Here is a 12,981-nt window from a genome sequence, read left to right as displayed (position 1 = left end):
CAATAATATTATAATATTTACATATTCTTAGCAACTAAATGTTATTAAACATTACATGAAAAAGTTAAATGTTTTATAGTAAATCAAATTGCTATATATGAAACCCTTCAGACGTGAATAACTCCAATACCTATTTGTTGTTCATAGTATAACGCTTTTTATACAATTTCATACTTCCTCCTTATTATCGCAAGATTTTTTTCCTGCTTTTTTCTTACCTTTTCTACTTCCTCCTTATTCTCAACTTCTTTCATTGTTCCATAAAAAATAAAATCTATATTTCATTTAACACTAAGATATTGAATACAAGTATACTAATAATTTGAGTGTTGATTTTTATTATATATAGTATAATAAAAATGTTATACATAGAATAATATTCATATAATTTATTTCACCTATTATAATAAATTAGATATAACTCACATAATTTGATTATACACTATATAAAATTTTATATACCTCGTATGATTTTATTATACGTTGTATAATACATTATATTTTGTATATAGAAGATATTATCTTGTATGTGTGGATGATCACTATGGTTGGATTCTAAAGTCATCAAACCTTCAAACATTTAGTCTAGCGTAAACCTCCGTAACTCGAAGCAATCAAGAAGGAAAAATGGAAATAAATGGAGATATGTATAATTGCTAAAAAAACCGAATTAAAAAACCGAAAGCCGAACCGAACCGAACCGAACTTCAAAAACCGAACCGAACCGGAACCAATTCGGTGCGGTGTTCGGTGTCACTCGCTCAACTTTGAAAAAATCGAACCGAAAAACCGAACGCCCACCCCTAGCCCACGGACCTCAGCCCGTATTGACGGCCCTACTAAAAAGGTACTCCCTACGTCTCTATTTATGTGACACCCTTTTCTTTTTAGTTTGTTCCAAAAAATATGTCACATTTCTATAATTTAAAATAAGCTAACTTTTGAATTCATCTTTTATTTTTAATAAAATTATTTATAGCCACGCAAATATCTAAAGTTTGTCTTAGACCACAAATTTAAGAAATCTTCATTTCTTTCTTAAATTTTATGTCAACTGTCAAATCAAACGGTGTCACATAAATTGGGATACAGAGAGAGAGTACAAAATAAGCTAAAAGTTAAAAAATGGGTACTCCCAAGCTTTTAACTTATAAGTTACTTACTTTATTCACTTTTACTTGTCCAGTATTCTAAAAATACAATTTCATTTTTACTTGTCACTTTTAGCATACAATTTTTTTTCTGTTTTACTCATAGTATTAATTACTCATTTCAGATCATTTTCCAAATTCATTAAATATATACAACAATTAATAGGGATATCATGATAAATTATGCACTTCATTTATTATTTCTTAAGGGGCGTGCAAAGTCCATGATGGACAAATAAAAGTGAACAGAGGGAGTATTAGAGTTACATTCTCAAGGTTGTGGACAATAAAGTGTGTGCAAGTCTTATAAATTAGGGCTCAAATTACAATTTAAACAAAAAAAATATTAGGTGATTTTTTTCTTATCTGCCTGTTTATGTTTTAATTGACGGAGTTATCTGTATATATGTTGATTAAAGGTACTAGTGAAATAATCGGGGTGCATTAAAACTGCCTTAGTGGGCAGAGTTATATAATATACTACTCCCTCCGTCTCAATTTATGTGACGTAGTTTGACCAATGAAGTTTAAGATATAAAGGAAGATTTTTGAATCGTGTGATTTGAAACAAATTAAAGATATTTGTATGGTTATAAATCATCTCGTTAAGCGTAAAATGTAGTAAAGTTTAAGGTTAAATTATTATCAAATAAAAAAATGTGTCATTTTTTTTAAACTGATTAAAAAGAAAAGTGTATCATATAAATTAAGGCCGAGAGAGTGTGTGTTAGTAAGCGGCAGTTGACTTGTATATCACGATTTTAGTTGTGACTTTTTTCCCTACCAAAACTACCTATCTGGACTAACACTCATATTGAATTAGTTATGACATGTAAAAGTGAGAAGCCGTAAGAAATTTAACTTGTCTTCTTTGATTTCAAAGTTAGAAGGGGAAAAACAAATTATTTACTAATTGCAATAACGTCAAATATTTGTAGAAAACTAGAAATAGTGTTTATTGGCCACTTTTCAGTTTTGTAATTAAAAAGTAGTAGTACTTAATTGCTATGGAGTTTCACCAATGGAATTTGAAACTTCACGACCTAACTATTTTTCAATTACAGGGGATGAAAGGGGGCTATTTGTGAATTTTACCTCGTAAATAAACTAACCCCATCTAGAGAAACGAAGCGAGAAATTACACCCAATGACATTAAAATAGGTGGCCTTGAATTTTTTACTCTCGCTAGCCCAATGAGCAAAACCTTCAAAATTAAAAGTCAAGACTCGTCGAAATTTAAATTTTGCTCATGGGATAAACGAGGTCAAACACCACTTACCTACTAGTCACCTCGTAAATCAACCAAAATGAAGCCTTGTTTCCTTCATTGTAGGCTAGACCCGTCAACCGGTTCAAACCGGACCGGACCGATGCCGAACGGAGCATGAACTATTTTTCGGTTAAAAAAGCGGAACACCACCGATTTCGGTTTACCGGTTACAAATCCGAAACCGGAACCGGTCCGGTTCAAACAGTCCAAAACCCCCTTTTGTTTTTGTTTTTTGTATAGTATATATATATATATATATATATATATATATATATATATATATAAATATATATATATTACGTATTTATTAGTATATTGTAGGTATATTTACATATGTTATATAAGTTTATAAGTAAAGTTTAAATATTTTTACTAATTAACAACAAGTCAATAATACAATATATACGTGTATATATATATATATATATATATTAAGTTATACTATATATACCTAAAATATAGTAAGAATATACTTACCTAAAATATAGTAAGAATATACTTATATATATATATCAATATACTTAGGTTATATAACTTATATTATATAGATATATAGATATATATATATATATATATATATATTATATATATATATATGTTTAAGTTATATGTATACTATATATACTTATAACTTATATATATATATATATGTGTGTGTGTGTGTGTGTGTTTAGTATACTATATATACTTATACTTATATATTATATATTTATAACTTAATTTTTTTCTAAGTTTATAAATTCGTATATACGTGTGTGTGTATATATATATATATATATTAAGTTATATGCTTAAGTTATACTACATATACCTAAAATATAGTAAGAATATTTTTATATATATGATATATCAATATACTTAGGTTATATAACTTATATATATGTTTAAGTTATATATATATATATATATACACTTATAACTTAAGTTATTTATAGCATAATTTTTTTCTAAGTTTATAAATTCGTATATACGTGTATATATATATATATATATATATATATATATATATATATATATATTAGTGTTATATGCTTAAGTTATACTACATATATAATATATAGTAAGAATATTTTTATATATATATATATCAATATACTTAGGTTATATAACTTATATATATGTTTATTATATATAACTAATATATATATATACATATAACTTAAACATATATATATATATATATATATATATATATATATATATATGTTTAAGTTATATGTATACTATATATTATAAGTGTATTCTTAGTATATTTTAGTTATTTTTCAAGTATATAACTTTCTAGTTTTTAATTTAAGATGTATATTATAAGTATATTCTTAGTATATTTTAGGTATATTCCTAACTTAATATAAGTAAAAATATGAACACAAGTAAATAGAAGAAAGCTCAATGAGCCATATATTTTATTCATTCTTGGATAACATTTATTTGCAAGTTGTAGTTTTTTTTAACTTGCAAATAATACATGAGTTGTAAAGAAATAGTAGAATAATAAAATCACCAATTCTCAATCATTTCGTTAATTTCCCTTATATCATATTCGTCCATGGATATATCTTCAAAGTCTTCCATTTGGTCCGGTCCACTTGCTATCAAATCTTCAATTTCTTCCTCTTCGCCTTCCTATATATATCTAAGTTTTGGTTGCGTCACTCCGATCTAATCCAATCGCGAATGCACACTAGTACTTGCAAGCTAAAGCCGGATAATGAGTGTCTATGGTCTCCAATTTGCTGTCTTCCTTGGCTAAATACGCTCTCCGAAGCCACGGTTGATACTTGAACCGTAAGGATATCTCGAGCCATTCTTGAGAGTATCGGATGACTTGCCTTGTACTTCTTCCACCATGCTAAGACGTCCAATTCATCCAATTCCTTGATATCCACATTTGGCTGCATCAAATAAAAGTTATATTCATCAAAATTTGCACTAGAAGAAGGAGTTGGCTGTGAATATAAAACTTTTAAATGTGACAAACCCGACAAGCCCCTTTTGCTACTTTGAGAAGTAGTAGGGCGTGGAGCAACAGGTGTAGCACGTTCTTCCAAATTAGAATAACGAGTAAAAACTTTTCTAAACTCGTCATCAATAGCGAGTTCGACTTCAGCTAAAGATGGTTGAACTCCCTGTTCAATTTCTAAAAATGTATAAATTTGACCAACCAATGCTTTAGTATAAGACACTTTTAAACAAGGATTTAAAAGAGAACCCAATATAAATAAAGTTGGGATGGGAAAAAAATACTTCTTAAATTTGATTATCATTTCAAAAATAGCCGCTTGATAACCGGGTTTATATTTATACTCTTGTAAAACTCTAGCTATTTCCGCTAAGTAGGCTAAAATTTCGATTTACGATGGGATAGAATTGTTTAGAAAAAACAAGAGTTGCATTATAAAAAATTTCTAAGAGCTCAACACATTCTTTAACATCTTCCCAATGCGTAAAATTTAACCAATCATCACTATTAATATTATATTTGTTGTGAACTTGTTGTATGGGAATCCTATACTCATATGCTTGTTGTAGCATAATGTAAGTGTAGTTCCACCTAGTCTCAATTTCTACTTGAATTTTCTTAGGTCTAAGGTTATTTTCCACACAAGCATTCTTAAAATCTCTAAGTCTTCCCTATTAGCATTACAAAAAAGAAACGCAACCGCATCTCTAACTTTTGAATAGAATCGTCAAAACACACAAGATCATCTTTAACAATTAAATTTAAAATGTGACAACTACATCTCACATGAAAAATATTTTTTAGCGAAGGGTTTAATTCTCTTTTTAAAAGACCAATCGCCTTTGTATTATTAGAAGCATTATCTAAAGCAATACAAAGTGTTTTTCTATAAATATTAAAAAATCTCATAATAGTAGACATTAATCCGCTAAAAATTTTCCATCTTGACGACCTTTTCCTTCATCATATAAAAAAGCTATAATTCTTTTTTGCATAACCCAATTGTCATCAACCCAATGACATGTAATAGCAAAAAATCTAACTTGTTAAGACTAAGGGTAAGAGAAACATTACAATTTAAAGAATTAAATACATGGCGTAAATAAAATCTATATTTTTTATACAAATCTATAACATCCGCTCTACAAGTACTTCTAGGAATACCCTCAAATAACGGATTACAACAACGTAGAATGTAAGTAACAAACCCCAAACCGAAGGAAAGGAAAATGGTAAACAATCATAAGCTACCATTTTAGCTATTTCTACACGCTCTTTTTCTTGTCATACTTAAAAAAGTCGTGGTCTATCGTCATTTGAATACCCCATATTTGAACCGTTTGCTCTCCCCAAACATCCATAAGTTTCTTTCTCATATGACCATTTAGTGTACCCGTTCCATTATCCTTACTAGTTTTGCCTAAAACAAATACTTGTCCACATAGAGTACATTTAGTTGTTTGGTTTTACCCTATCCTTAGTCATAAATTTCCAAATTTTAGCGGTTGGCTTACGAGTTCTAGGCGGTTTGTCTTGTGTATGTGATTGTGCATGACATGTATCTCCTATGGGATTTTCGGAGGCTTGTGTTTCATCATCATCAATTTGATTAAAAGTGTCGGTAAAATGTTGTTGCATTGCCTCATGACCTAAAAGTGGATTATTTCCACCAACATCAATACCTAAATTAGGTGTTTCTTCCACAAATGTTTCCTCATTAAGCCCATCCCTAACAATACCACTACTACTACTGGCACCACGTCTAAATCTCTTTGCCATTATTAAATAGAATTAATTTAAATCACAAGAAAATAAATCACAAGAAAATAAATTGCAACAAATTAAATTGCTAGAATTAAATTGCGTAAATTAAATTGCGAAAAATAAAGATAGAGTTGGAACGAAGGTACCAAATTGCCGGATTAATTTTCAACAAAGTGAAGGCGGCTAGAATTGCAAATCCACCAAAGCTACTTCGGATTGTTGCAAAATCACTAACTCCACCAACAATATTATAATTGCAAAATTAATAATTGAAACTATAATAAGACTTTATAATAGTTATTTGAGAGAAATTTAAAGTGACTAATTGTTGCAAAGTAACTATAATTGAGAGATTGAGATTTGAGAAAGAGAGAAGAGTGAATTGGTGTGGATTAAAATGAAAATGAAGAAGGATTTATATAGGGTGGGAGATGGGTTAAAGTGTTAAAAAAAAAGTTTGGGGGTTTGTGTGTGGGGGGGGGGGGGAGGTTTATGGCGGCCATTTTTGCAAATGGACCGTTGCCAACCAATAACGGACTAGCTATATTAATTTATTTTTATTTTTTAAATTTCACGGTTTAACCGTTCGATTTCAAAAAAATCCACCAAGTAATAATAACGGTTCAATCGGTTCGGTTCCGTTTCCTTCATTGTTTAGGTTAAACGGTTGACAGGTTTATTGTAGGCTGGACTATGAATTGGGTTCTTCAGACATTTGCTTATGATATCTAGTCCAGTTCCTCCTTATCAATCAGATCTACCCGAATGGACCCATCCTAGTTCCTTGGTACACCATGTTCTTTCTTTAATCAGTTTGAATATTCATAATTACATCTAAATGGTGGATCTAAAATTTACCCACTGCATATTTTGAGTTGAAGAGTGAGTTCGGAAGTAAACGTCTAATTATTAATTACTTATTTTTCACACACAAATAAGATTCCCCCAACTTTGAGTTATATTGGCCCTGTGCACCTTTATTTGAATTCGTCACTGACTATTTCAGTAACGCAATTAGTATATATATAACTACACTTCAAAAGAATATGTTTGCTTCCAATTTCACCTTCCTTTCAAGTGGTGGACCGGTGGTTGTGACATCAAAATCTGTACTTCAATTGTTCAGGTGAAGCGATATGCTCAATCATTCAACTTAATCATTATTTATTGAAGTACAAGTGGGTTGGAAGCAAGTTTAGTTGTAGAAACATTTATCTTTTTTTAACTGGTACAAAAACGAATGATCACATTCAAAGAAGAATATTCATACTCGAATTCAGAGAAATTTCTGTTTAAAACTTCACAAGTACTTTTCTGTTATCTTTATAAGAAAAACACAAACATTAAGTCACGACCTCTGCATGCCATAATAATTATTTCCGATACTAATAATTATTGTGTTACTAAACTACATTTTCTTTCTTCCCAAAACAATGGGTCCTTATTTGTTTTTCTGTGTTCCAACTAGACATTGTTTTTGTTTTTTTTTAGAAATAAAATCAGATGTTACTATGCTAGGGCTTGGCCATAGATTCCCCAAAAAAATTTGAAAAACTTGATTTGGGTGAAGTCTTTCAAGTTTTGAAAATGTGGTTGGCCATAGTTTTTCCAAACATGTTTTACTTTTTGTTTTGAAAAACATACAAAACATTACTTATACCCATTGGGTCTAAAAACTATCAAGAATACCCAACCATACAAAATATACGTACTTGTTAATCCCAAATTATGCGGAGCATGATATTTTAATAACAATTGCTAATAACACAAGTACTAGCTACTCCAATTCAAGTTACAATACAAAGATTCGTCCGTACTAGAAAAAAAACAACGGTAGTAACTAGCCATTCTTTGGTATAACCTTTCCACAATGGTAGTAATTGTGGAAACATGATAAAAATAACTGTAATGGAGGAACATGGTGGATAGAATTAGTTGGGTCATAAATAGATGGGTTTTTTTTTTTTTGTATAAAATACAAAAAATTGAGGTAGTTTTTAAAAGATTTGAAAAGGCCAAAACACGGCCCAAAAACAGGTTTGAGCCAAAATTTGGGATTTGAAAATTTGTTTTCACAATCTATCAAAATTTTATGGCCAAATAAAGATTTGAAAACAAATCTTCAAATATACCCACAAAATCTATGGCCAAACGGAAGCTATATGTGTAACCTAAATATATTTAGATCTCTCCATAACAATTGTCTTTTATAATAACATTTCATTATAACCAAAGGCGGATCTATATGTCAGGGTGGGGGATGGCATGGCACCCGGACTCCACGATTGAAACTTTGTAAATATATGTGTATATGTGTATCAAATGGGACATATAATCATCTTGCCACCCGGAATAAGAGATGAGAGAAAAGTGCCACTGGCGAAAGGGATAGGGTACCACACCAACGGCGAGAGATCGAATCTCGCGTGCAACGCTATTTTTGGCTTGCTCTTTTGTACACGCTTCATTTTTATTCATTTTCATCTTTTGTGTTTTTGTTTAATTCTTCTTTACTTATTGCTATTTTTTATTAATTCAAATTGACTCTTTTTTGCTTTAATTAATTCTTGAGTTTTTTAATTTCCTCTTTCTTTTAAGTGTTAATTTATTGATGCGCATGTTGTGTCTGTGTTCCTCCACATCAATGAGTACTAATATTTAAAAGGTCACGTAAATATTAATAAAAATATATTTAAATAGTAAATTTTATTTTAATTTTTTATGCTTTTAATAATGATGAATATTATTATGTTAGAGTCTTAGAATTTAAAGGTTATTTTGATCTTTCACCAAAGTTCGCGCTAAGTGAAGAATGTCTGGGATGAAGTTACAATTCTTGATTCTCTCTCGACTATATATCTGCAACAACACACAAAGGTAATGTCATGTGAGCATATTGAGGTAACGGTATTAGATGGTTTATACAGGTTCGGATTTTTAACGTGAAAAAGGTTTCAGAGAATAAGGCCTCTTATTCCTATTAAAAAAAAAAAGTGGATTGGTTAGGTATCTTTAATCTCAGAATATTTAAAAGAGAACATTACTAAACAAGTTTGCAGATTCATTTGACTTCGTCTATATAAATCGAAAAAAAAAAAATCCGAATCGTAGCCCAAAATTGAAGAAACCGAACTGTTTACCCTATTTGGACGGCGTGGCACCTAGAACTACTAAATCCTGAATCTGCCTCTGATCATAACTGATAAATTTTCTTTGAAATCTATATTTTATGTATTATATTTTACCTTTTTATAACTGTTTATTAACTTATATATAACAACAACATCCACGAACATGATCGATTCGTAGTTTGTATAATCAATTAAAGAGTAAATTACTATAATTTGTCTAAGTATGATGTGATCTATAATTAGTTTTTTTTTTTTTCCTAATAACGGAAAAGGCTCAAATATGTCATCCAACTGTCGAAAATGGCTCATTTATGCCACTCGTCAATAGTTTGGCTCATGTATGCAATCAAACTATAGGAAATGACTCATTTATGCCACTCATCAATAGTTTGACTTATTTATGTTATCGCCCATTACCAAAATGACTCATCCATGCCATTTTTCATTAACGCCAGTTTTATAATACAAGATATGACACGTGGCCTCCAATTAGAGGTTTACGATATTTAATTAAACCAGCCCAATTTTAAATATCAAATTAATAAAAAATCCAATTCATACACCTTACCCACCCACAATCATAATCTAGTTGGAGGCTACGTGTCATATCTGGTATTTTAAAACCAGCGTTAATGAAATATGACATGGATGAGTCATTTTGATAACAGGCGATGACATAAATAAGTCAAACTATTGATGAGTGGTATAAATGGGCCATTTCCTATAGTTTGATGGCATAAATGAGTCATTTCCTATAGTTCGATGGCATAAATGAGCTAAACTATTGACGAGTGACATAAGTGAATTATTTCTGATAGTTGAATGACATATTTGAGCCTTTTCCGTTCTAATAATAATGTCCCATAATATAAGAGCAGAAAAGATCTGTGATACCAGGACCAAGGCACACCACATGCTAACAATGTTATTTCATGTGAGCTCCAGTTATGGTGTACTTAGGGACTTATTTGTCTCTTTCCTTAATCCAAACCATGTTACCTTCACTCATTACTGGCTCGTGAATGTATGACCAATAGAGATCCAACAAGTGAGAGTATCCATCTATCCGGATAATACTTTACTAATTTATTTTCAAACATAGCATGTGAAGAAAACAAAAGTGGTATTATTAGCGGCTGATTCATAATTTAAGCTTATAGGTTATGAATTTTAGAAAAAGTAGTTTATTATGTTATGAATAAATTTAGTGAATTTCACAATATAAATACCAAAGTTTGGTTAAATTTATTGAGTTCTGTCGAAATCATAGCTAAAACTCTGGCTCCGATCCAAATCTTAGGGGTCGTTTGGTAGAAGGTATAAGCTGGGATATCCCAGCACTAATTTTTTATACCATGTTTGAGAGATAAATTTATACCTTATACCAAACAAAGTATAAAATGCATCCCATGATATAAGCTGGGATATATCTTCTTATACCACTTATCCTGGGACTATTTTATACCATCTCTATAAAATAGTCCCAAAATATGAGATAAATTAGTCCCAGAATTATAATCTCGAGATAATATTGGCCATGCAACAAACGACCACTTAGAGTCATAACTATACCATCTAAGTTGAACACAGAATAGTTAGTTATGTGTGTGTCAATAGTTTCCTTGCCCTCCGGCTAGAACCTAGAAGAATAGTGCCGTTCTTCATTTGCAGAAATTTAAATCTATTTTATCACAAGTTAGGGTAGACTGATAGCATGATAATAAGACAAAATTGCTTTATTGATGTGATAAATTTAGACTAATAAAGATCTCCTAAATCCCTGTAATAGACGTGATGTGCGCGTTATTTACAAATTACAATGTAGTGGGGTTTTCGAAAATCAATAAAGGCCTTCGTCTGGTTACATCTTATTTTATTTTATTATTATTTTTTTGTTAGAGATAAGGGTAAAAAATACATTTTAATTTTTTTTTTGAGTTTCATACCTAAACTATCAGAAGGTTGAGAAAACTACTTAAATTATCACTATCTAATTTACAAAACACACCTCAAATTATTCTTGAATGACATGTGATTTACACTCTCCATTTTATATAAGAATGTTGCCAAGTGTTGTCCAAGTGGATAAATAATGTCACAATGACACCTACATGGAAATTAAAAAAACTATTTGTTTTACAAAAAACAAACTGAAAAAATAATATTTTTTATAAAAAAATATCAAAAATTATAGAAAATAAAAATAATAGTTTAAAAATGGAAAAGCTATTTTTTTTTTTAAAAAAAAAAAGAAAACTGATTATTTAGTTTTCACATTTTTTTAAAAAAAAATCAACTTTTCTATTTTTTAACTTTTTTTTTTATTTTCTAAATTTTTTGATATTCTTTTACAAAAAAATCATATATTTTTTTTAAATCCAGATTTAAAAAAAAACATATATACAGTTTTTTTATAAACATAGGTGCCACCATAGCATTACTTATGCCATGTGGACAATTTTTTTGAGAAAATTTCAGCTTCACTTGCCTTTTGGATAGTGAGTTCACACATTTAGTGCAGGTGTGTTTTGTAAACTAGATAGTGATAGTTTAGGTAGTTTTCTCAACCTTATGATAGTCTAGGTATGAAACTAAAAAAAAGTGATAGTTAGGGTGTGTTTTTGACCCTTACCTCTAATTCTTTTTACCTATTTAGATCCTTAGTTTAACATAGTGGAAGCAAAATAACATATGTTAAAATCTAATGGAGTTATGCTGACCGCATCCATAATGCTGCATCAAAACAATAAATATAGAACATATTTTCTTTTATACTGTATAAGATTTTCACTTTATTATAGTTATATTTATTACTCCCTCATTTCAATTTGGGTTGTGCTGTTTAACTTGATATGGAGTTTATTTGTTTTTAAAATTTATAATCTTAAACTTATCCTGACAATTTATATATCAGTAAAGATTAAATAAAAGAGAGTTTAATTAATTATTTCAAATATAATATGATAAAATATATTATATTTTAATACAAATTAATAAGAAAATACAGTCCTGTAAAATGGATCAAAAGGGGTATATTATTATATGTTTCCTAAACCTCAAATCAAGTTATCACCTAACTTTATATAAATAAACGTGACACCGACTTAAGCAACATCGTAAGACAGCTAACATGGGAGGGCATCCAAGTCATTTCAAATGACAAAGGACATAATCGTCACAAAAATATCTCAAAACTATATTTTACCATTAAATCAAATCTCACCATTTTAGATCTCATCCTGGCCGTCCGTTTCTCCATAGAAAAACTTAAAGATTTATTGACAGACTTGTTAAAATTTTATTCAAATCATTATTAAACAAAGATAAACTTGACAGAAAAGATTAATACCTTCTGAATTCTTAACAACTTACACATTTTCAGTCAAATGGCAGAAACGTTAGAAAATCAATTGTTATAATATAATAATAAAAAATATATTTTCGAAACTCTCAGCAAAGCCCGCAACCGCTATCCTTAGGTGATCTTTGGGTAACTTGTTCACTATGCAATAGTTCGCAAACTATAGAGGAGCTATAAGCCGCACCAGATATGTTTGGTGCGGCGAGCTCTGACTGAGAAGATCGCTGATGAGGGAAATCGATCCTAAGTCTCTCACGTGAGAAATTACTCACGCAACCAACTCAGCCTTTCATTGCGCGGTAAAAATAAATAAAAAATTATTTCGACACAAATTAATTAA

Source organism: Lycium ferocissimum, chromosome 3, assembly GCF_029784015.1.
Source record: "Lycium ferocissimum isolate CSIRO_LF1 chromosome 3, AGI_CSIRO_Lferr_CH_V1, whole genome shotgun sequence".
Taxonomy (NCBI): Eukaryota; Viridiplantae; Streptophyta; class Magnoliopsida; order Solanales; family Solanaceae; genus Lycium; species Lycium ferocissimum.
This window is presented reverse-complemented; position numbering follows the sequence as displayed.